The following is a 26,690-nucleotide window of genomic DNA, read 5'->3' as shown; positions in this document are numbered from 1 at the left end:
CTAGGCTGTTCACAGGTAGGCTGTCGCATGGCCTACTGTGTTTCTGATGAGAGACAGTATGGAGCAGAGGCTGGGGCAGGGGTTCTGAGGCCAGACTTTGCCACTTATTACCTGTCTGACTGTCAGACCTGATTTTACCTCTCTGTATCTCAGTTCCCTCTTCTGAATATGACAGTGGTAATAATAAGGACCATTTTACAAGATGGTTGTGACATACTAAACTGTGAGGTGCTTGGTCCATGTTGCCTCTGACATTATCCATCCTTAGGGATCTAAAGAAGAATTTCACTCACCATGTCTCATCCAGGAGTTTTATGTACAGGTGTATCTTCTGCACAACTACCTCTGCAAGCCAAAAGCTCCTTATAGGCTAACACTTCCAGCTTTCCACCACTTTCCTAGCAGTAGAAGACCACTCAGCCTATATTAGGACAAGTTTCAAGGGCCAGAGAGTGAATGCCCTGGGATCAGGTTTTGACCAATGAAGTTGGTTTACAAATGTCCCAGTTCCCTTGATCCTCAGGTCAGATTACACTGAGTACATGTTTGACATGGTCTCTTAAACTTCCCCCAAAAGACTGAGCCTGAGCTGCCTACAGCAGTAACTGGCTTTTTAATAGGACATCCTTTCTTATCTTCTCTCTGTCCCCTGCCCTACCTGTCCAGCACTTCCTGGAACCACCCCCCAAATAAACGATTTATATTCCAATTCTTGTTTCAGAGCTACTAATGGCAAGTCTTGGATGTCACCATGGACAAGGAATCATAGCCTTTTTGAAATGATAGGCCTGTTCTGCATATGTGCTTCTCTTCTTGTAAGTGAGTTCTGTCCCAGGACCAGTGGGAAGCAGGGACTAATGCGTCACACTGGGAGACAGTGGCTTTGCTCATGCATTGATGATGCTCCGATTCATAACCTCTTTAGGGGGAATCACATCCGAGGCACATCAACAGTGAATCTCAGGGAGACAGAATTTCTCTAGATCCTCACAAATCAATGTTCCCCTGTAGATCTAGTAGGAAATAATCTGACTTGGAAACAATCATTCATTTGATCTCCACAGCCTTCTTAATGACTTTTAAGAGTGTCATTCTATGGATGTACCATCTAAAATCTCTTAAGAACATGCTAACTTGCTTTTCCAGATCAAATGCATATCCACCACAGTGCACTGCCCTCTGGTTTCTGATCAGAAAGGTGTGAAGGTGTAGGCTGTCTTCTGCCAGTAAAGATAATAATATACAAAGGTCATTGAAGTAAGATAGTGGGCCATCAAGCATGATATAAAGTGTCATCAAATCTGTTTCTGTTGTATCTGGAAAACACCTTCAAGAGAGTTTTATCTGCATTTATATTTATTCTACTTCAAATTCTGACTAGTTAGGAACTTCAGTGGATATGGACTTTTACAAAATTACGCTCAATGCTCATTTGGAAGTCATAGCATTAAGCATATCACATTTGCTCTCCAAATTTCAAACGTCCTTCACCCCAGATATGTGAATGATCCTTTGTCCCAGAGTCATGGTAGGTCTCAGAAGCTCTGTGGTCAGGTGAGACTGGTGAGCAAACCAGGGCCTCTTCCCTTCGTCTCAGTACCTCCTTTCTGAAGACGGTGGAAGGAGTTGTTTCTTCTGCCAGAAAGAGGGTTGGTGATATATGGAAATCTACCTCAGGAGTGGGTTGCTAACACATGGTATTTATCACCCAGGGCATGACAAAGACATGTGGGAATATAACAAGATGGGTTAACCAGCCAATTGAATACGTAGGTGATGCTAACAAAATGAAGGGGAAAAAATTATGGGGGAAAATGAGATAAAACCAGCAGAGAAGTCAGTACTCCAAATATATATTTTGATGTCCAGAACTGGCTGTAAGCTCACCAGCAGCAATGCAAAGAGGGAGACACAATCAGCAATATGACTCACAGTGTCCAAGTGGTAAAAATAGACCAAGGACTCATGAGAAGCTCATCTATTTCTGTTCCTGAGATGAGATGCAAAGTTCTCATTGAAGCAACACTGTACTGCAATAAGCAGCATCCCCAAAAATACCCACTGGGAATACCTCCCCCAAATCTCCAGTCTCCCTTACCCTGCTCTACCTTTTCCCTGACCCTTATCTACGTAACTCACTAATTAAATTCATGGTCTGAAGGGAAAGCTGACCCAGAAGAGACTGTGGATTCTGAGAAACAAACTGAGGGTTTTAGAGGGGAGGGGATTGGAGAGATGGGTTGGCTCGGTGATGGGTATTGAGGAGGGCACATATCACAGGGAGCTGTGGGTGTTATACATAGTCAATGAATCTTGGAACACTGCATCAAAAACTGATGACATATTGTATGGTGACTAACATAATAAAAAAATAATTAAAAAAGAAAAATAATAAGTTCACGGTATGCACCCCACCCTTAAGTAGAGCATAAGCTTGGTAAGGACAGAGGCTCCTGGCTGGCTCCCCAATGTGTCCCCAGTATGGAGAGCAGTGTCTGGTACAGGGCAGGTGGTCAGTTTGTATTTGTTGAATAATTTGATTGGAGAAATTTCATTTAATCAAGAGTTTTCCTTACAAAGTGGATCCATGGGATTCAGCAAGGGAAGTTTTATGCTCTGCAGACATTCATGGTACATGGGTCTCTGATGGCTGGGTACTGTATATTGTGGTGTGTCTCATCCAAGGATCAAATAGATGTACATATATAAATGGCATGCATAAATACTAAATATTTTTAAAAGCCTATTGAAAGAAAAATGGGGGACATTGGGGATTATAACAAAGGGAAAAGTCCCATATAAGCTGGGCTGGGCCACCATCAGCCACCTGAGTGCTGACCAGCCCTAACCTTGGCTATGTGTCTCCATCTGTGGCTGTGAGGCTACAGGTGAGCTGGGTCCTAGGGTTTATTTGCCCTATTGTGAAACATGTAAACTTTTAATTTTCAATTTTCTTCAATGTAGATCAAGCTTTAAATTTGAAATCTATAGTTCATAAAGATTGTATTTTACTTTAAATAAGTAAAAGAAGGCCAGTGGGGGTCAACAGAAAGTTGGGAATGGGTTGGAGCCATGGGGGTGGGATGAAGGTAGAAAGACAAGGGTTGGTTTATACTGGGCCTCCTAAGGTACGCTGAGACCTTTGGGCTGCACCCCAGGAGCAGTATCACTGGAGAAGTGTACACAGGGTGGGTCACAATATCAATTATATGTCTGAAAGACCCTGCTGCACAGTGAAGCTGTCAGGGGGGACCTATGAGATATTGAGATGGTCTGGGTTGAGGGATGGTGACAACTTGGTCTAGGGTGACATGGGAGACAAGTGGAAGAATCAGCAGGACTTGTCAGTGGCATGATTTTGAGGAGACAGTGGTAACAAAGATAGCAAAGTTTGGGACTTGGATAAGTAGTGGTCTATGGACACAGGGTGGAGTGATGAATCAGCTGAGGGCTTGGTGTTCCTTGAGTCTGATGCTTTCGAGAGTTCCTGGGGGGGATTCTAGTGGGTCTGGTGGTAATTGGTACCATGAGTTACAGGAAGACTGATGAGTAAGAAAGGATTTAAACCCAACATTTGAAGGCCGGCCAGAGAAGGATGACCTGGCAGAGAGTGGGTAGGAGGACCTCAGGAGGAAGCAGGGAACATAGGAAAAGGTGTAACAAGACAAGCCATGGGCAAAATTATCTGGAGAAGGAAGTTGCCAGGGGGTCATGCTTCTGAGAAGTCAAGCATTGTGAGATGTAAAAATATCCTTCTGGCTCATTGACATCTAGGCCTTGGGTTCTCTCCGGAATAGGTGGGGAGGAGACCAGATTGGTTCCTGTACACCCCTGCCCCAGATCTTCTCTCTTCACTTGACCTTGCAGCTAAGTTTGGTTAGATTTGAGGTATCCACATTGATTTCTTATACCATGGGATTCAATTTTCAGTGGCCCTACAACATTTTTGATAAAATTTAAATTTAGTAGAATCCCAGGAGGTCTTCATTTGTATCTGTTGTTTCATACAGTACTCCATCCACCAGGTTAAGGTGTGTCTGCTGATGGCAGAACAAAGTATCTTTTTGAGGAGACCAGACCTTAGACCACAGCATAGTGAGGCCAGGGCTTATTGAGGGGATCAGAAATCCCAACACAGAAAATGAGGCTAGACCATACCCTTTACCACTTGAAGCAAGTTTTTAAGAGTCTAGATAGTGACACATCATTAAAAGTTTCACTCTTTCACAATGACCTCAGTCTCCATATCCTGCTGAATGCTGTGGCCCAGGGTTAACTAGCCAGAAGCCAGCTTCAGAACAACATTGCTACAGGGAAATAATTTTTTTTAACACATCCAGAATAAGTGTCCCAGCATGGAAGAAATAAAAGAGAGCTATGGCATTATCTCAATGCTAATTGTAAGGCTTGGGCTATGACTTAGACCCCCATATCTGCAATTTATCCCAAGTGTTTCAATTTGGCACCATCTGGTTCCATTCATCAATAACCCCCAGGAGGAATTTTCCATCTAGATTGATGCATCTGTGGCTGGAAGCACACCCAGCTAGGGGTCTGTCATCTAGGCACCCCTATTTTTAGTAGGTTTTGAGAGCAAGGACACATGGAATAAGGTAAAGTGAGATCTTTATCCAAAACATGCCATGTGTCCAAACGGCAGCAAACTCAGGTCCCCAGGAAGAAAAAAAAAAATGCAAGTGAGGTAACACATTTAAGTCATCAACAAACCAAGTCACCTTTGAAAGAAAGAAATCCTCTGGAAGATATGGAAAATGTGACACTAATCCTCCTGATGCCACCAGAGTGACCAATGTCCTCGTATAATGCCACCTTTTTTGCTCTTGAAAGCTGGAGAAACGAGATCTCAAACTATAAACTTCCCAAAATTCAAGTCTCTAGGAGTCACATACCATTAACAACCACCAGACAAGGCCCTTATCTGGAAGCTCCAGTCTGACATTCTTGCTGGAGAGGATCTGTAGCCAGCAATCTGGAAATTGTCCTCTCCTAAACTAAAATTCCTGTTGGTTTCACTCTGGCTTGTTTAAAGTCTACTATGCTGTGATTTTCATGGCAGTCGCTCTTCCTTAAACTACCATGCCAAATTAGCATGGCCCACAGCAGACCACACAGTTCCCCAAACTGAGAGATTGCACCTCATCACTCAGATCATGTGGCGGGGCACATGCAAGTTTGCCATACAAGGAGAGCAGCTGGGCAGAGGGTGAGGCAACCTACAATCTGGCCCTCATCTAGTCCAGAGGAGACACTGGGGTAAAGGACTCTAGAACAAGGGTGTGTGTGTGTGTGTGTGTGTGTGTGTGTGTGTGTGTGGTTTTCTTAGGAAATGATTCAGGGGGACTGTGGAAAAGTGAGTAGGAAAGGGAGGGCCAGTTAATGGCTATATATCCAGAGTCATCACCAGCATGGGTAGTTAGGGTCAGTCCTGCTGGATGAGTTCTTGGAGACGGAGTAGAATCTCTTTAGAGTTTTCACATCTGAAGTCCAGGGCTGGTGGATTCATTCTCCACCTCTCAATGCACAGTGGCCAAGGTTGCTCCTGGGGATACTGACTCCCTCCAAGCTCACCAAGCATGTGGATCAAGACAGTGCCTTCAATTGTTTGAGGTAGGAAACATCAGTGCATGTGGTGGGGATGAGCGTTGAGGGTGTGCAGGGAGGGACCATCAGCATCTGCAACACCAGAAATGCCTCAACTTTTTCTGATTCGCCATTTTTATTCCCAAGTGGTTCTGGAGGGAAGAGGGAAGAATAGTATCACTTTATCCCTGGCTGGTGAGAGCCTGGGCTTTTCCAGAAGATGCTATTGGAGCTCACTACTTAGGCCCTTCTTTTGTATGAAAGCCTACTCCTAGTTCATCCCTGGGCAACACCAGTAACCCAAACTTCTTTTGTATGAAAGCCTACTCCTAGTTCATCCCTGGGCAACACCAGTAACCCAAACTTCACCATGGTTAGACTGCTGTGACCATGGGAGCCCAGAGGGAAGGGAGCTGCAGGGCCCACAAGGGAGACCTACTCAACACACAGGAAAAGTGTCAGTGAGGCTATAGTTTCCTCCTGTAGCTTTTAAGGACTTCTGTATAGAGAAAAGAAAGGGAGCCAGTTAGCAGGTATGAGGACACCTGTAGCCTGGCCAAGCCTTCTCTACCATCCTATAGGAGAGAAACAACCTATACTGGCCTCCTTTAGCCATCTATCTCCTCCTAGTCCAGGACAGGCTGTGGATAATTTGCCTAAAATTTGTGGATCCCAAACAAGGAACTCGTTACCAAGATGGGCCAGGGGGATAGTGGGGACGTGCACTGTTCCCACAAATCTAAGAAGCACTAAGCAAAAAATAGGTCAGCAGGCCGCCATCCTCCCTCTTAAGAAACTCAGCACAAAGGGGCCACTCGGGCACAAATAGAAGGATCTCAATCCCTTCAAGGCACTTAATGTGTACTTAGAATAAATAAATAAATAAATAAATAAATAAATAAATAAATAAATAACCTAGCAAAAAAAGGAGGAAAAAGAAATTGTCAGAGAGAAGGAGAGGACAAAGAAAGGTAGAAGAAAGTTAAAAGATTAACACAATGGTAACAATGAGTGAATAGAAAGTTAAAACTAAGGGGAATAATATTTAAATATAAGATAATTTAAAAGCTCTAATGAAGAAAAAGGTACATGAAATAAAATAGATTTAAAATAATTTTTTAAAAGATTTTATTTATTTATTTGACAGACAGAGATCACAAGTAGGCAGAGGCAGGCAGGCGAGGCAGGGCAGGGAGCAGGCTCCCTGCTGAGCAGAGAGCCCAATACTGGGCTCAATCCCAGGACCCTGAGATCATGACCTGAGCCGAGGGCAGAGGCTTAACCTACTGAGCCACCCAGGTGCCCTAAAATAAATGCTTTATTTATTTTCTATTTTTCTAAATAAATGTTTTTAAAAACATAGAAACAATAAATGAGAGAGCCAGAAGTTAAAGATTGTATTTTAAAGTAAAAACAAAAAACAAATGAGGAAGTACATGTTAAAACAAGACTAAGAATTGGAAGCTAAGTACATACAGTTCTTCTAAAATGATAAAAAAAAAAGAAAAAAATATAATTGCTCCAGCTCCCAGCCCACCTGCCCCACAGGCACACAGTGGAATAATTGTGAGACCTGAAGGAGAAAGGAAATAAACGGATGTAGAAGTAAGGAGCCTAAAATTTAAATTAAGAGTATTGCTATCAAGTCAGTAAGAAATAAAAACACAGTTGCCTAGATGCCAAGTCCTGCAACAGAATAAATTCATAGTGATTTAAGAAACTAACGGAGTGTAAAAAGACCATAAATAAAATATATAAAGGGTTTCACTGGCTTGATATGTAAATCTCTCTGAAGTATGTTTTCTGTGTGATGTCCTTGAGTCCTTGTAATTTTTGCAGAAACTCCTGGCACAAACACCTGTCACTTAGAGTTTACAACCTGAAGTGCTCTAAGTATATTTTATCTTGTACCTGGAGGAATTCAAGGGCCACACACACACACACACACACACACACACACACACACACACTCATGGGCTCGTATACACACTTCAATTGTCATTTTAAAGAAAGTCTAGATCCTAGTTTCTCTTAAACTCGCTATTATTTTCTTATCCCTCAACTTATTAAAGATTTATTTATTTGTATGTTTGTTTTCTTTTACTTTTTTTATTATGTTTGGTTAGCCATGATATAGTACATCCTTAGTTTTTGATGTAGTGTTCAGTGATTCATTCGTTATGTATAACACCCAGTTATCTCATCACAGCACGGGTGATGGGTATTAAGGAGGGCACATGTTTGTTTATTTTTGAGATAGAGGAAGAGAGAGAGAGAGAGATTGAATCCACAAACACACTTCCTGGGTGAGAGAGATTGAATCCACAAACAGACTTCCTGGGTAAGCATGGAGCTTGATTCAGGTCGCTGAGATCATTACCTAAGTGGAAACCAAGAGTCAGCTGCTACAAACTGAGCCACTCAACCTCCTCTTCTGTCCCTCAACTTATTTAAAATGTATAATGTTTAGGGGCTTCTGGTGGCTCAGTGATTAAATATCTGCCTTCACCTTGGGTCACAGCTCCAGTGTCATGGGATCAAGCTCAGGTGGGAGCCTGCTTCTCCCTCTCTCACTCCACCTGCTTGTGTTCCCTCTCTCACTGTCTCTCTCTCTGTGTCAAATAAATAAATAAAATCTTTTTTAAAAATAAAATGTATGTGTTTTATTTTTATCATTAGATATTATCCTTAAAATTTTATATGCACTCCTTAATGTACAAATTCCAGATTAAATGCCATTACTGCCCTTCACCCTAAGAGTATGAGGATCTTAGAATCCCCTTTCCATGTTACATTATTGTTCAGAATTTTAGTTCCTTCTCACTTTTGACATACCAAAATTCATCATTATTATGGACACTGCCTCTTTGTTTTTTTGACTGTTTTCTTTGTTGTTCAGAAGCTTTGGATCTTCATGAAGTCCCAAAAGTTCATTTTCACTTTTGTTTCCTTTGCCTTTGGAGAAGTGTCTTGAAAGATGTTGCTGTGGCTGCTGTTGAAGAGGTTACTGAAGTTACTGCCTATGTTCTCCTCCAGAATTTTGATGGATTCCTGTCTCACATTGAGGTTTTTCATCCATTTTGAGTTTATCTTTGTGTATGGTATAAGAGAATGGTTGAATTTCATTCTTCCATACATAGCTGTCCAATTTTCCCAGCACCACTTATTGAAGAGACTATCTCTTTACCATTGGATATTTTTTCCTGCTTTGTCAAAGTTATTTGACCATAGAGTTGAGGGTCCATATCTGGATTCTTTACTCTGTTCCATTGGTCTATGTGTCTGTTTTTGTGCCAGTACCATGCTGTCTTGATGATCACAGCTTTGTAGTAAGGTTTGAAATCAGGCAAGGTGATGCCCCCAGCTTTGTTTTTCTTTTTCAACATTTCCTTAGCAATTCGGGGTCTCTTCTGATTTCATACAAATTTTAGGATTGTTTGTTTCAGCACTTTGAAAAGTGCCGCTGGTATTTTAATCAGTATAGATTGCTCTGGGCAGCATAGACATTTTAACAATGTTTATTCTTCCGATCCGTGAGCATGGAATGTTTTTCCATCTTTTTGTGTCTTCTTCAATTTCTTCATGAGTGTTCTGTACTTCCTCAAGTATAGATCCTTTACCTCTTTGGTTAGATTTATTCCAAGGTATCTTATGATTTCTGGTGCCATTGCAAATGGAATCAATCCTCTAATTGTCCTTTCTACAGTTTCATTGTTAGTGTATAAGAAAGCAACTGATTTCTGTGCATTGATTTTTGTATCCTGCCACATTACTGAATTGCTGTATGAGTTCCAATAATTTGGGAGTGGAGTTTTTTTGGGTTTTCCACATAAAGCATCATGCCATATTTTTTTATTTTTTAATGATTCATATAGCTGTTGTTGAGAAATGTACTCTTGGTTTGCTTTTTTCTTATAGAGAATCTATATATTTTTTGTATGGATTTACTACAAGATCTATAGGTGTGGAATCCATTTCATTTAATTTGCATTATGTGTTTCTGGATCTGCAAACTCACATCTTTCATTAGTTCCAATAAATTCTCAAATCTCTTTAGACATTGCCTCTCTCCTAATCTTAGTATTCTCTCATTCCGTAATGGGGCCCCTTAATTCTTCCAGAATTTCTACTGGTTGACTGAGGGACATTGTCAGACTTTTTATCTTTCTACCTTTTAATCTGTGTTTTGTGTTTTCTATCTTATGCTTGATTCCTGGTATCATTAGTTCCACATTCCAGTTCTTTAGTTCCTGTGTGTTCATTCAGTTGTCCACTTAAAATCATATTTTATTAATATATAATGTATTATTTGCCCTAGGGGTACAGGTATATGAATCATCAGGCTTACAGATTTCACAGCACTCACCATAGCACACAACCTCTCCAATGTCCATAACCAGGGACCCTATCCCTATCCGCCACCCCCAGCAACCCTAAAAAAAAAGTATATTCGGTACCAGAAACATCAACTTGCATTTCAGATTCTATATTTCAGACTCTCTTTAATTTTTGCCTCTGAATATTTCCCTAGCTTTCTTGTGAGCTCATCTATGCTTTTAAAGGAATCTTTGCTGTATTATGTAACATGCTTAGATACTGTGTTGCAGGAGGGTTTCACATTGTGTAGTCAGCTTCCATGATTAAAGCCGATTTCTCCTGAGAAATCTTAAGATCTGGCAGCACCAGGTCTGTTTCAGCAGGACTGAAATAAGCTAGAACCTTAGGCGGAGGAGTGTGCTCTGTGTTCAGTGTCTAAGTTGTCACTTGCAATATTATTCTCATCCCTGTGTTGGTATTTATGATCCAGCATTGACTGGTGCCTAATATTTCTAGCTTTGAGACTCACTTCTGTCAAAGCCCACCAGCTAGAGACCAACAGGAGTACCTGTAATCAAATGAAATTGCTTATATTTAGCTGTTGCAGCAAGTCAAATGGACAACACAGAATCTTGGGAGCATCCTCAGCAGGGAGGAGAAGGTTCTTAAAGGTTGGGGCAGTGCTAAATGATTCTCAGGAGCCATTGGGGAAGGAACAACCGCAATGATGTCACTCCATAATGATATTGTGGAGAAGTATACATAGTTCAATAATTAGAATTCTCAGTAACTTGTGTTCAGGAGGTAGAAGAACCAAGCAGAGCTGGGACCACCACTGGTAAGACCCGCATTTGTTCAGAAGCAAAGATTGAAGGTAGTTTTCTAGCTGTGGTAGGTTTCTTATACAGAAACATGGTTTGTAGGGGTTCTCCATGTCCCGTCATGGGGGTTTTCCATGTTCTGTCCTGAACATTATAGCACGAGCAATCAGTAAGGCTGATTTTCAGTTTTCTCACCTCTTAGGGTGAATGGTTTCTGTCAAAAAGAAGTCCCTGTTCCAAAGGAAAGTACAGTTCTTCTGAAGCTCCTACAGCAGGAGTAACTAGCTTCTTGGCCCTGCCCATGTTCCAGTCTCTGGTTTCCTGCCACGTTCTGATTTGTAAGGGCCATAAAGCTTTCATATATGTGACTCACCATATTCACTGTCTGAGTATATCTCTTAATGCTATATTTTCACTCTTTAAAGCCCAGTCCACAGAACACTGAGGAATTAACCTAAGAAAATGGCAGCTCCCTTCTGTTGTCAATGCAATGAAATTGATGAGGCAGTCAGGTGACCTGTGGTGAGGGCCATCCCCACCCCATTCTCCTAAAAACTTTATTTACCCTTTGTTGGTCCAAATACCCCAATGTGAAATGAGGCTGGCTCAGCAGATTCCCTGGAGTGTGTGCCTCATTCCAGCTTGTGTTCCTTGACCTTCACTAGGTTCGTGAAACCCATCACTGACAGGCAGAGAATAACTGAAGAGTAAATGGCCATGGGAATAAACTTGAGATAATAGCATAGAGACACTTGGCTGAAATGTGACTCATTTTCTATGTCAGAACTCTGAAGAATTAATTTCAGCTACTGATTTTTCTTATGTGTTTCTCAGCCTGAGCTGGTCTTCTGTTTGTTGCATGAAAGTTCAGGAAGCAGCCTGAGTTTATTATGCTAATTATTTGGAAGGTAGACCATGGATGCCACCCATTAGGGTGTGCATTCATTTCTGAATCTTTGTAAGAAAGAAATTGTGTTTCTAAGCTCTTGGTTATTGGAAAACTGTGAGGAGACATTGTTTTTAGTTTTTATGCTTTTAGTTTATTTTAGTAAATCTGAAATTTAGTAAAACCAGTATCCTGGAAATAGCAAATGACTCTACCATTTTGTTTTTGTGGGTATTTGGGATTAATTAGGTTGCATCCTAAGTATTTCTAGTAGGTGATTTATGATGTGGATGATGAGCTAGACATGTTTTCACTTGGAGTTCCCTGTTTCTTGTGGTTTCCTTTTTTACTTTTTTACCCTTTTCCATGGAATGGATCCTAGCAACAACCAATCCCTATCCCAGTTCTGTCCTGTGTCTTTACTATTGATACAGAGAGAAGGCCAAGTTGTTTCTTTGATCCTTTGATAGTTTATATTCCTTATGAAACTCTGATCTATGAGAAACCCTTGGTACACAGTGGATTCCTCTCTCCTTCTCCCTTGTCGCTCTTCACCTCTGTCTCTCCTGCATGTGCACACACACACACACACAAAGAGACATGCACACAAACACATACTCACACCTAGCACCACACAAAACACAGAATATAATTGCTAAGATTACACCTGTTTAGTAACAACTCATTTTCTGAGTAAATGTTACAGTCTGAGGCTCTCTCTCTTTTAGCTTATTTTCTTTTTAATATAACATTTCTCCAATTGTAACATGCACATTTCTTTCACATTTTAACATTCCAAAATTCTGAAATAAGAATGAATCTTACAATCAAAGGCTACTGAGACTGTATGAAATATGACAAGGTTTTCCTTGAGCATATCTTTGTGAATATTGGCTAAATAAATAACAATAAATTGTTATAGGACTTAACTATATGTATTTAATATAATTATATATCTGTTTTATAATATTTTATATATTATATATAATTTAAAATAGAACAACAATAGTGCTAAATTGAAAGACTATCATAAGAATTAGCATGCTTTAAATTCCTTTTATTTTTCAGGAAATGGTAAAAGAACCAATTTATATTAAACTCAAATAAGTTCAAAAGTACCATATCTTATTGGCATGAGGCCAAATTTATTGTTTCCTCTTTTGATGAAAGTGATTTTTTTTTAAGATTTTATTTATTTATTTGTCAGAGAGAGAGAGGGAGAGAGAGCGAGCACAGGCAGACAGAGTGGCAGGCAGAGGGAGAGGGAGAAGCAGGCTCCCTGCCGAGCAAGGAGCCCGATGTGGGACTCGATCCCAGGACGCTGGGATCATGACCTGAGCCGAAGGCAGCTGCTTAACCAACTGAGCCACCCAGGCGTCCCCGAAAGTGATTTTTTTGTGATAAAATATATGTAACATAAAATTGACCATTTTGGCCATTTTAAGGTGTGCAGTTCAGTGACATTAAGTACATTCACATAATTGTACAACCATCACCACTGACCATCTCTAGAACTTTTTCATCATTTCAGACTGAAACTGTGTCTTCATTAAATAATAACTCCTCTTTTCTCCCTTGCTCCAGTCCTTGGCAACCATTCTGTTTTCTGTCTTATACATCTGATTATTCTGGATACCTCATGTAAGTGGAATCATACAGTATTTGTTTTGTGTCTGGCTTATTTCACTTAACATAGTGTTTTCAAGTTTCATCCATATGGTAACATGTGTCATAAATTCCTTCCTTTTTAAGGCTGAATAATATTCCCTTCTTTGGATATCTCACATTGTGTTAATCCATTCATCTGTTGAAGGAAGTTAGGCTGCTTCCATTTTGTGGCTATTGTGAATAATACTGCTATGAATAAGGGTCTACAAGTATCTCTGAGACCCTGCTTTCAATTATGTGGATATATATCCAGAAATGTAATTATTGGATCATAGGGAAATTCTATGACTCATTTTTGAGGAACTGTCAGACTATTTTCCACAGGGGCTATGCCATTTTCCATTTCCATTTACATATCAGCAATGGATGAGGCTTCCAATTTATCCAAGATGAAGTGATTTTAAAAACTGTGTGTGTGTGTGTGTGTGTGGTTATTTTGGCTAGCTTAATAAGGGCATGTAAAATATGAAGTAGTACACAAAAATAGTTACTAAAAATTCCACATCTCTCACCTCAACTCTAACATAGTCTTCCATAACCCCAACCTGCTACCCAGAGGCAGTTCCTGTTCATTTTTCTCTTTTGACAGTTACTGTCATAAGCCATACCTGGACAATTGTGTTCATCCAGTTATTTCTTGATCTGTTGATATTACATTCTGTCCAATGGGTTTCCTATTTTGAAAGGGTAGAATTTAGCTTACTCAAAGTTAGCATGTAGTTCATGCTAATACTACTGCCCACATCCTACCTCCTCTAAGTTTTCAGGGTTGTATAATTTTGAGTTCTCCCATAGGTTCCTATTATATCTTTAAGTGAACATCATTAAACTTCCATCTCCTGTCTTCCTACCAGGCAGGATGAGACTGTAAGTGGCAGGCTTGTTCACCTCCGCTTTCTTTGGTCCTATTTGCATTCCCATCAAGGTTGGCTGTGTCCTCACTTTTACATTAGGATGAGTGAGTCTAGCTTAACAGCTATGAGTCAGACCCTAAGATCAGACTTCCTGGAAATTAATCTGGCTCTGCTGCTTACAGGAGGAAGATACTGAGCAAGTTATTTAACTTCCTGATACCTTGGTTTGCATATCAGTGAAACGAAAGTAATAGCAATAGCTACCTCACAGAGTTATTTTGAAAATTAAGGCAATCCTTATAAATATGACACAGTGCTTGTCATGCATTTAGGTGTCTGGTCAAAATGATGATGATGATGATGGTAACTTTGTCAAGACTCATAACATTTAAAATGTGTTTTTTAATTATGTTGATTCCAAATGTTAAATTATTAAACAGTTGTCATCATGATTCTACAAAAACTAGGGCTGTAAACCCAAGTTACAGTGAGGAAATATTTCTTTAGTTCTGGTTTCCAGTATCATGACCCCCTATACCAGAAGTAAGAAAATATTTTTAGTGTCTAGATGAAGTGGATTCTGTCTTTTACATTTCATAGTTGCTCAAAATAATGGGAAATTTTGTTTTGCTTTCTATTTAGTTCTAAAGAATTCATATACAATTTTTCTGCTTGTGTGTATATGTGTTTTTTGCAGTTTCTAAATGACTTTTAACATTGAGGGAAGAAACTCGCATTTTCTTCTAAGTATACCTGTAACTTCCAGCTTCACATTTGTTCAGCCTTTCCTACTCAGGAAGATGGCTTTTGTGAAGCTCACAGATATTTGTTTTAAATTGGACACACTGTTGGTAAACATCTGCCATACACGGGTATCTTTTTAGTCATTTCTGGAATTATTCACTGTTTATTTTATCCCTGATTTTCCACTTCCTTGGTGTCTGCTATCAGTTTTTTTTTTTTTCGTTGTTGTTTTTTGTTTGTTTTCTGAAGTAAATTTGTAAGTTACTTATTTAAGGAAAGTATTGTGAGATAAATTTTCTGAGTGCTGAAAATATTTGTCATTGTTGTTGTTTGCTCAAACTTGGGTGATTTTTTGGTTGAGTACATAACTTAACAGATTTTCTGCCAGCCCTCAAGGCATTGCCTGGTTATCTTTCCAGCATGGGTTGTTATAACGGGAAGTCCTATGTCAGCCTGTATGCCCCGTACTCTCAGCCGCCATCCACCTCCCTCACCAAGTCTGGCCTGCAGCTGCCTTGTTGGGCTTCCACTGACTTTCCTTTTATAGCAGTCTGTGCAACTCGACATCTACTCTGGCTTTTTTTTTTTTTTTAATTCAATTAGCCAAGGTATAGTACATAATTGATTTTTGATATAATGTTCAATGATTCATCAGTTCAATATAACACCCAGGGCTCACCACATCATATGCCCTCCTTATTGCCCATCACACGGTTACCCCATCCCCCTACCCCCTCCCTTTCCACATCCTTCAATTTGTTTCCCAGAGTCAAGAGTCTTAAATGGTGTGTCTCCCTAATTTCTTCCCATTCAATTCCTCCCCACCCCTATTGTCCTCTGCACTATTCCTTATGTTCCACATATGATGAAACTATATGATAATTATGTTTCATTGATTGATTTATTTCACTTAGCATAATGACCTCCAGTTCCATCCATGTGGATACAATTAGTAGATATTCATCTTTTTCTGATGTTTGAATAATATCCCACTGTATATATGAACCACATCTTCTTTATCCATTCATCTGTTAAAGGGCATCTTGGGTCCTTCCACAGTTTGGCTATGGTGGACATTGCTGCTATGAACATTGGGGTGTATGTGCTCCTTCTTCTCACTACATCTACTGTGGCTTTTTAAAAATGTGTTATTTTGTTAAGTATTTGTTACTATTTTCCCTTCTTTTAATTTTTTTTATTATTTTATGAACATTTTAATAAGGTCTTTAACAGAGTGAGGAAAAGTAATGTGTGCTCAATGCTCCCTCTTGCATGAGAAGGACAGCTTCTTTATGGATATGGTTCTCTGTCCCTCTGGTTAGTTTTTATCATAGGCTTGCTTTTAGAGCACAGACTTCTGGTTTTGTTGATTCTCCATGTTGTAGCTTTGCTTTGTATTTCACTGGTTTCTACTTTTATCTTTATTACCACCTGTCACATGTATTCTCTCCCTTTAGCTAATTTATTTGTTTGGATGTCCACCCCTTACTTTTTAGCCTTTATTTACCTAATATATGCATTTTAGCCTCTATGTTTCTCTCTTATATTGCTTCAGCTGCATCTGTTGGTTTTGATATGTATTTTGTTTTGATATGTAGTCTTTTGATTCAAAAAGTTTAAGTTGTCTCCATAACATAACAGTGCAAGATGAGGCAGCAAGTGCTGCTATAGAAGCTTCAGCAAGTTCTCCAGAAGATCCAGTGAAGACAATTAATAAAGATGGTTACACTAATAATAGATTTTTAACATAGATGAAAGCAGTCTTTTATTGGAAGAAGATGCCACCTAGAACTTTCGTAGCTAGAGAAGAGAAGTCAATGCCTGGCTTCAAAGATTCAGTGGACGGACTGACTCTTGTTAGGCGCTAATGCAGCTGGAGACTTAAGTTGAAGCTAATGCTCATTTACCATTCCAAAACTCCTGGGGCCCTTAAGAAATGTGCTAAATCAACTCTGCCCTACTATTTGAATGGAACAACAAAGCCCAATGACAGGGCATCTGTTTACAACATGGTTTATTTTAAGCACACTGTTGAGACCTACTGTTAAACAAATATATTCTTCTCAAAATATTATTGCTCATTAACAATGCAGCTAACCACCCAAGACCTCTGATGGAAATGTACAACAAGATTAATGTTTTCTTGCCTGCCAACACAGCATCCATGGATCAAGGAGTAATTTCAACTTTTAAGTTTTATAATTTAAGAAATATTTCTTACATAGATATTGATTTCTCTGATGGTTCTGGGCAAAGTAAATAGAACACCTTCTGGAAAGCTTTAACCACTCTAGATACCACTAAGAACATTTGTGATTTATGGAAAAAGGTCAAAATATCAACATTATCACAAGTTGGAAGAAGTTGATTCCAGCCCTCATGGATGAGTTTGAGGAGTTTGAGACTTCAGATGTGATAGAAACAGCAAGAGAACTAGAATCAGAAGTGGAGCCTGAAGATGGGACAGGATTGCTGCAATCTCATGATGAACGTTGAGCAGATGAGGAGTTACTTCTTTTGGATGAGTAAAGAAAGTTCTACCTTGATGTGGAATCTGCTCCTGGTGAAGAGTCTGTGAAGATTGCTGAAATGACAACAAAGGATTTAAAATATTAATAAGCTTAGTTGATAAAGCAGGAGTCAGGCTCAAGAGGATTGACTTTGCTTGTGAAAGAAATTCTCCTGTGAGTAAAATGTTATCAAACTGCATCACCTGTATCAAAGAAATGATTCATGAAAGAAAGAGTCAATCGATTTAACAAATTTCACTATCATCTTATTTTAAGAAATCGCCACAGCCACCCCAGCCTTGAACAACCATCACGCTGGTCAGTCAGCAGCTCTCAGAATCAAGGCAAGACCCTCCACAAGCAGAAGGACTGCGACCTGCTGAGAGCTCAGATATGGTTACCATTTTTTAGAAATGAAGTATTTTAGAGTATATACATTTTTTTTTTTTTGCTTAGACATGATGCTATCATATACTTAGTAGACTACAGTACAATGTAAATATAACTTTTGTATGCACTGGGAAACTAAACAATTTTTTTTGCAATGATCTAGAGGCAAACCCACAATATCTCTGAGGTCTGCCTATATTTTTCATAAATTTACCTTAGCTTATAGTTTTGCTCTCTAAATTTTAATTGTTCTTTTACATTTTTATTTCAACTGAAATTTTTTCTGTTTTTTTTAAATGATCCACTTTCATTTTTTTCTATTTCTGATAGTCCTGTTACTTGCTCATCTTTAACTGTCTCTATTTACCTATTTCTGAAAATATTTTATAAATTATTTTTATATTTCTATTTTTATATTACTACAAATATTTCCATAAATATTTTATGAATAAGTGTTCTATGGTCTTACTATTCCAGTACCTGAAATCTTCAATTGCTCAAAGCTATGCTTTTCCTACTGATTCTCACTCACAGTGACATGCACTCTTTTGTACATGGTGATCTCATTACTTGATTTTATTATGTGGTTAAATGGGGAGATTTTACCACAGAGATTTGCTTCTATTTCTGCTTGTAGCCAGGGGCCATTGTGTATTTGACAGTATGTCAGACCTTCAGAATTATGGTTCTGAAAGTGTGATCCTCAAATCAGCAGCATCAGCACTACCCATGAACTTCGTAGTAGCAAAAAATTTTGGATGCCATTCCACAGTGAATAAGAAACTCTGCTGATGAAACCTAGCAATCTACAGTTAACAAGCCCTCCAGGTTATTCTAAGGCATGCTAAAATTTGAGAACTTCCATAAAGAATCTTAGCTGAGCATGAGGATTCAGTCTCGACTTCTTCATCTTGTGTCTCTAATTAGACCATATAATTTACTATCCTTGTTACTGTTGGCATTTTAAATCAATACAATTCTCCCCCTTCTAGTGAAGTTTTATGGGATGGTGGTAATCTTGGTGTTTTCCTTTTCAACCAGCAATATCTCAAAGTGTGATCTCATTTTGTAGTAAGAGAAGCCCTCAGAGCATCAAGTCAGCTACATAATGCTGCAAGTGACACTCTGTCCACCGAGGTTTTGATTGGACAAATGTATTTTTTATCCCTAAATTCTAAGTTCTTCATTTCTAAGCATATTAAGCAGATTTATTTTATAACCTTTATCTAATAACATCAATAGCTACAGTTATTGAGTTCTAATTTGGTGATATTTTTGCTCACCCTTGCTAATTGTGGCTCATTTCTTTATATGTTTAATTACAAACTGAGGTTTCTTTCTACAGTATCTATGGGCATTTTCTGAGGACTGTCTTTAACACATTCTTCCAGAAGGAATCTGCATTTGCCTCTGCCAAGAATCATTGTGCGAGATTTCCAGCCCCAAACATACCAATCTAAGTGTTCGACTGCATTTTTCAAGGCACATTGAGGGTGTGAAATCTGTGTGAGTGTAGGCTTGTGGTTAGTAATTTTCAGAGCTGAAGTCACCCTGGCACTCTCCAGAAACAACAGGCTACCCACAAAAATTCTAGAGACAAAAATAACTTCAAGGCTTTCCTGTCTCTCTCACTCACTGGTGGGGAGGAAGACTTCTTGCTTGAGCCTGTGTCCACCTTCATAGTCTTATTATTAGTTTTTCAACACCATATGGGCAGTCTCTATATCTCTAAACCATAGAATGGTGTGTGGGCTTCTGGTGAGGATTCCACTGCTGTTGATAGTGATGGTAGAGGTGGTGGTGTTGGTGGTGGCGATGGTAGTGATTGTGGGTGGTGGTAGCAATGATGGTGGTATGGAAAGGGTTATGGAATTAGTCAACTTTTTCTGTGAAATACTAGACAATAAGTATTTCAGGCTTTGCAAACCATATGACCTCTACACAACTACTCAAATCTGCCTTTGTAGTACAGAATAGCCATAGACATATATGAATGAATGGATGTGAGTGTGGTTCAACAAAACTTTATTTGTGGAAACTGACATTTGAATTTCCTATGGTTTTCATGTGGCTTAGAATATACTTCTTTTCTTCAACCACTTCAACTGAGACTTAAAAATACAAAAATCAGGGCACCTGGGTGACTCAGTCAGTTAAGCATCTGTCTTCTGCTCATATCATGATCCTGGAATTCTGGGATTGGGCCCCACATAGGATGCGGAGCCTGCTTCTCCCTCTGCCTCTGCCCCTTCCTCTGCTTGTGCTCTCTCTCTCTCTCTCTCATGAATAAAATCTTTAAAAAAAAAAACTTTATTAGCTTGTGGACTATACAAACTTGTGTGCTGGATGTGTCCTGTAGGCTACAGTTTGCCAGTTCCTGGTAGTAATATTAGTGTTGGGGATGATGATGGTGGTGGTGGTGGTGGTGGTGATGGCAGTTATGATGATGGGGAAATAAAGATGGTGAAGTAGTAGTGAAGAAGGTGGAGAAGGGAGAGGTGATCATGGTGGTGGTAGAGATGATGGTGATCAAAATGATGGTGGTGGTGATGAAGATAAAGATGGTGATGGTGGTAGTAATAGAGATAATGGTGGTGGTGATGGAGGTGAAGGTGATGGGTGGTGATGGAGATGACGGTGGTGATGATGATGATGCTGATGGTGATGTGGTGGCAGTGATGGTGGTGGTGATGGTGGTGTGGTGGTGGTAGAAATGATGGCATTCATGGTGATAGTAGTGGTGTTTATGGTGGTGGTGGTGATGGCAGTGGTCATGATAGTGGTGGTGGTGACAGATGGAGATGATGCTGGTGGTGATGAAGATGATGAGGTGGTAGTGGTGATGGTGGTGATGGGGATGATGGTAGTGATGATTCTCCTACTAATGGTGGTGGTGCTGATATGGTGGTGGTGGTGCTGATAATGTGGTGGTGGTGATGATGGTGGTGGAGGTGATTGTGGTGGTGAAGGCAGGCAGTGGTAGTGATTGTAAGATGATGATGTTACTAAAGGTGATAAATGTGGAACTAGTAGAGGGGGGCATGTAGGTGCTATTGGTGAAGAAGCCACCTTCCTTTAACATCCTCCTTAAAACTGAGATGGAGACCTCCAAAGCTAAAGCAAGTTAGCATAACTTTAATGGCAGCAATGATCTTAATACACAGGTTTCTCATTTCCAGTATCACAGCACTTCCTCTGCACTTCTCTGATCATTAGTGAATCAGACTTAGAATTCCTTCAGATTTTTCCCTGGAGATATTGTGACACAGCTTTGTTCACTAGCAGAAGTTTGGATTGGCCTTGTGCACAGGAAGTCCCAGGTCACCAAAAGTGATAAGTTCGATGATGCAACATTTTGCAATTGTAATGTGCCATTTAAATGTTAAATAACAATAACTGATCTGGTTCTGAATGCTTCATTAACTATCTCCACTGCCAAATCACAGGCTTTTCTATGTGTTTCTGCTAAAAGCAAATTTTAATTGTTTTAATGAGGATTTGCAAGCAGCTCTTTTCTCTCAACACTTGGGCACTGGCGGAAACACATACATCATTTGCTTAGCAGGAGGCAAGTATTTCTGTTTGCACAAAATGCATCTAACAGTGCTGGGATTTGGAGAAGACCTAGCACCTGGTGCCCTAATGGTTTCCTTAATTGAGCCGTACGAGAAGGGATTAAAAGTGTTAGGAGCAATCCATGCCTGTCACACATCTCAAGCATCCTGGCTAAACTAAACTGCTAATTAGTTAATTTTCCACATCAGTTGCATAGTTTGCTCTGATCTGTTTCTACTCGGAGATGCTGCTCTAAAGGTTATTTTATGTGTTAAATGTAACTGTTACTACACAAAATCTGTGGCATATAAGGTTGTTAATCAGCCATGGAGGTGCAGATATTAGATACCATTTTGTAAAATTCCTTCTACTGCACACTAAATGAATTCTAAGCCTAAAAGTGCAAATCTTTAAATCTTCCTGTGGGAGGGGCGTGGGGGGGAGAGGTAGGGAGGGAGACAGGATTATTAAAAATCTATAATTGTTCACAGACTCAGAAATAAAGAAAAATATGAGACTGTGTACTTCCGTTTGTCTATGTTCAGGTCTGTTTGGAAATCATGGTACTTACGACACTGGTTCCTAAAACTTACACTTGATTTTTTCTAGTTATTCCTCAGAGCAAAGCATCTATTAAACATTAGAGACATGTTGAGAAAAATGCATTCTATAATGTATAATCCCAATTTCTCCATGGATAGGTCCGTGTATAATTCTACCATAGTCATAATATATAATTCCTGGTGGAGCATGTTAAGGATTCTTTAAGAAGGGTGTATGTTGTAGGGGCTAGAAGCAGATAGAACACAAAATTGCTCATATCCGTTCTTAGTGAGGAAGGTGGATGCTTTGGCTGCAGCACGGGCTGCCTATTCTGACTTGAAACTCAGCTATACCAAACCATCTGCTACATTTGGGTGTCTGAGAGCTCTATTTCATAGGAGGCAGCAGGCTTAGACTGTAGTATTTTGTCCATCAGCAGGTCACACGGCCTGTCTGCCAGTGAGGCTTCTCTGGTCCAGCTAATGTTTGAGCGACCCCACCTCTGCTTACTAAACATCTATACAGTGCGTCATTCAGTGTTCCCAGCCATATATGTGAAATGCCTTTTCCTCACTCCAGAGGTGAAGACAGGAACTTTGTTTTGTGCTGTTTTTTTTTTTAAGACAATTTAATTCTCACAATATATTTGGCAGAAAAAGAGTGTACTATTTTATCAACCATTCAACAATTATGATTGAGAGATCAATCATAATTATCCCAGTATAACATAGGAATCCAGTGGTAACAACTATTCCCCAGTGAAAGCAGTAAACAGTATGCAATATATCCCTAAAATGGATTATTATTCAGCCGTAAAAAGGATGGAAGTTCTGATACATACAATAACATCAAACGTTGTAGTGCAAAGTGGAAGAAGGCAGGTACAAATACCACATACTGTACGATTCCATTTATGTAAAATGTCCAGAATAATCAAATCCATAGAGAAAGAAGGTAGATCAGTGGCTGGCAGGGGCTAGGGAAGGGAGGAATGGGGAGTGGCAGCTTACAGGTTATGAAATGATGAAAATGTTCTGGAGTTAGATAACAGTGAGGGCTGCACACCTCAGAATATACTATAACCCTCAGAATTGTGCACTTCAAAAGTTAGTGAATTTTATATTGTGCAATATAACTGAATAATTATGTTATTTTAAAAAATGAATAAATCTACTAATGAAGAGAGATAGAGAGCGAGCAACAGAATCAGGATCTTCCTGAAATAGTTCATGCCTTTCAGATGTGAGAGCTGATGATGCAGGCCCACAGCCTGATGTGCTTCCCAGCTTCTCAGATGCGTCACCATGATTACAACTGAATGAGGAGACCCTAAGCTTTGGAATCCAATACACCTGGGTCCAAATCTCACCTATTCCTCTCCCTCACTGAAATATTCTCTCTGTTTGTATTTAGATCATTCACAGGAAGGATTTAGGACCTTGTAGAATTTGAAAGACACCACAAGAGACATGACCCTGAATCCCTGAGTTCCCTGGGGGCATTCATCTTCTTGGTGAAGAAAGCTGGTAAATCAGTCCATGTGTTAGAGGCCAGAAAACCTAATTGATTCCCAACTCATGAGCAAATCCATCTTTTAGAGGGCAGACTTACATTATCCTACCTGAGATTGCTCTCTGGACCCAGATTGCAAATTTATCAATTAGCAGTGAAGAATCGCTCTGTTGGGGACTGAGGGCACGAAGCCTGTATGAGTGATCTCACACACCCTGTCCCTGTAATAAGGCCACTTATGAATTTGCAAAGAGAATTAACTGCCCCAAAGGCCTGTTTTTAATTTTTGTTTTAAAACACATTCATCCAAACCAACATGCTGCCCTTTGCTCTGGCTGACCTAGGAGGGCTTCTGTCTCCTTTGGTAGCTTCTGTGTGGGTATATAAAGACAGATGGAAGGGGCGCCTGGGTGGCTCAGTGGGTTGAGCCTCTGCTTTCGGCCCTGGTCATGACCTCAGGGTCCCGGGATCGAGCCCCGCTTTGGGCTCTCTGCTCGGCAGGGAGCCTGCTTCCCCCCTCTCTCTCTGTCTGCCTCTGCCTACTTGTGATCTCTCTCTCTCTGTGTCAAATAAATAAAAATAAAATATTAAAAAAAAGACAGTTGGATACCTCTTCTGCAAGTTCTGACAAGAGAAATGAGTTCAGTCAATCAATAATCTCATAGTCTTGTGAACGTGTAGACATGCAAGGTGGATGTCTCACGTAGTTCTCTTTTCTCTATAGAAGTGGTAGTAGTACCTCCCAGGTTTGTTTGACAATACTCTGATGCCTTGGGTTCCTTCCCAAGAAGCAGGCCTCAGAACAAGAGTTCAAGATTATCAGTAGAGGAGAGGGGAAGTGAGACAGGAAGGGAAGGTGCCAACAAATGATACATTCACAACAAGATAACTTCTGGGCAACTCAGGGGACAGGCTGCTGGGGCCTTGAGAGATTGTGCAGGACACTTGCCTTGGACTATCTCACCAAGGGACAAAGATGTTGGGCATTCTTCCATCCACTTCCCATCTGTCATTACCTGAAGCTGCACCAGGGGCCTTTACCCCTCTGACCTGGCCCGTGATAGCCAAAATGGTGCCATCAGTCTCAGAATGGTGGGAACCAGGGCAGGGACACCCATGGATTTAACTCATCTTGTATATGTGAACTCATCATCATCCCACCTACTTTCCCAAATCCAGCCTTCATCCATTGTTTCCTACTTTGACAGTAGCATCTCAGTCCAGCAGGGGCCTGGGCCAGAAGAAGGAGTGCTTCATCCCCATATTCTCCACTCCCCTGCCTCATTATACATATTAAAGGAAGCACTCAGGTCTGTTGTCTCTGTTTCATACATGCTCCAGGACTGAACACATTTCTCCATTCATGGACCTTCCTGAGGTCCAGCCACCAGGACCTTGGCTGAGATGCCCTCTTCCAGCCTTTTCAGATATACTTGGAGGGCCTCCCTCTCTACCCTTTCCCTCACTGGCTTCCTGAGGTTGTTAGGGCAGGTTCCATTGCTCCTGCCACCTTCCCCACCCTCTTGTCTCTCCCAACACTCTGTACCATCCAGCTGCACTGCCCCTTGTCCTGCTGGTTCCCTGCCTTGAACCCTAAAGCATTTGGCATCCAGGAACAGTCTCCTCTCCCCCATCTTGACCCCTAATTCCTCCTCACTATTCAGACCTTATCTTTAGTGACAGCTCCACTGGAGGCTCTTTCCCAATCTTTATCCTGGGTAATTGCTCCTAGTTTTTTGTGTATTCTCTAAAGGCAGGCTTCTCCTTGTCTAGATCACTGGGTACACTTTAGTGCTTATTCAGTCTTTCTCCTGTGTCCACTAAATGCCTGTCAGGTGAATACATGGAAGTGCCTGGTACGTATTCACCACATGCCAGGTGCTAGATACATGCCAACCTCCTTCCTTCCCTGGTTTTGGGGGAGGGAGTTCAAATTCCATTTTGAAACTTCTCTGGGGATGTTGCATTAAAGGTTGAGGCCACCTATGCTCTGGCCATAGTCTGCTCTGGAGAGCTGGATTTCATCCCCCTGGAGCCTGATTCTCCAACCTCAGACACAGAGATCATTGTCGCTTGGCATGGGGAATGTTTGCTGGTCGAACTTAAAAAGGCTTCAGCATCCAGACTCCTAGGAAAATGGTGCTTCTATTACCTGTGGACATAATTATCTTTAATTAAAATAGGAATGAGATGGGAATCATTACCTGTTTGGGAGAAGGATCATAGTAGTTTGCTGGCTTACTGCTGGCTTATGTGCAAAAACTTTCAAGATGAGAACAGAATGCTTGTTCTTTGTGCCAAAGGAAGTTCTAGGAAATGGCTTGATGAAAATCCAACCCTTATCACCAAATGTATGGAAATATGTTCTCTCCCTATATAATATAGAATCTCTGGCTGGAGTAGCTTCTTCCTAAGTGAAAAGATTATTTATAAATCAAGAAAACCCATAGCATTCAATAACTCAGCCTATGATAAATGAGCTCTTAAAATACCTACCTCTCTAGGTTAGTGACTATGCAGTGATAAAGAAGGTTTTGTTTTCATTAATGAAGTTCTTGTCATACACATTTTAGAATCCAGTTGTAGCCTATATTGACAAGACATCATTAGTTATTTGTCGAGCCCTTGTGGACCCCATGGATGAACCAGGACCCATTCTGAGAATTGCAGGGAGGGTGGGACTGCTAATCCCTGACCTGGAAGAGCTCACAGACCAGTTGAGGCAAAACCCTGTCCAAGGTGAATCATAGAGAGAGCATTGTGGGTGATGTCGCAGAGGCCTGACCTGGCCACTGCTCCATGGGGGAGGTGATACATAGCACAGAGTTAACATGGAGTTAACAGGAAGGCAGGGTTGGGGACAGCAGGGACAGGAGAGTATGACACACCCAGTGGGCTCAGTACATGCGCAGACCAGTTCAGAGCATAAATTTGCCTTCAGGAAAGTGAGACATGGGGCATCGGGCCTCATAGTCTAACCTCAAGCATGGAGTCTGGATGGTAGGCTCACATGAGCCTCTCAGGAGAGACATAATCACAGGTCCCAGTGTAATCCCATCCCTAACATCAACAGTGCTGAGGAAGGACTTGGTGAGCAACAGTATTTGTCAACACAGAGAGCACCATTCGTAGTTTTTGTGCAAAAGTAAGTCAACATAAATGATTTTGGGAAATTTTTCACAAACATTTCTACTTAAAGTGTCTTTTGAAAAATTAGAAGTGGCAGCATAAAAACACATTTCATCAGGGACAGAGGCAGCAGGTATCAGGAGCCAGAGACTGCCCCAAG

General features: G+C 40.5%; 1 protein-coding gene and 1 long non-coding RNA gene across 4 annotated transcripts in view; one reads left to right on the top strand and one right to left on the bottom strand.

Annotated features, from left to right (window-relative positions):
• SYNDIG1 (synapse differentiation inducing 1) overlaps positions 1–26,690 on the top strand; it is a 179,851-nt gene that overhangs the window by 36,402 nt on the left and 116,759 nt on the right. The window lies entirely within an intron of this gene.
• Positions 1,352–26,092, bottom strand: LOC125109585 (uncharacterized). The gene is made up of 4 exons (XR_007130291.1): positions 25,898–26,092; positions 25,606–25,811; positions 13,902–13,967; positions 1,352–1,635 (listed from the first exon to the last, which is right to left on the bottom strand). It is a non-coding gene; the product is annotated as an uncharacterized LOC125109585 (long non-coding RNA).

This window comes from Lutra lutra, chromosome 9, assembly GCF_902655055.1.
Source record: "Lutra lutra chromosome 9, mLutLut1.2, whole genome shotgun sequence".
Classification (NCBI taxonomy): domain Eukaryota; kingdom Metazoa; phylum Chordata; class Mammalia; order Carnivora; family Mustelidae; genus Lutra; species Lutra lutra.
This window is presented reverse-complemented; position numbering and strand designations above follow the sequence as displayed.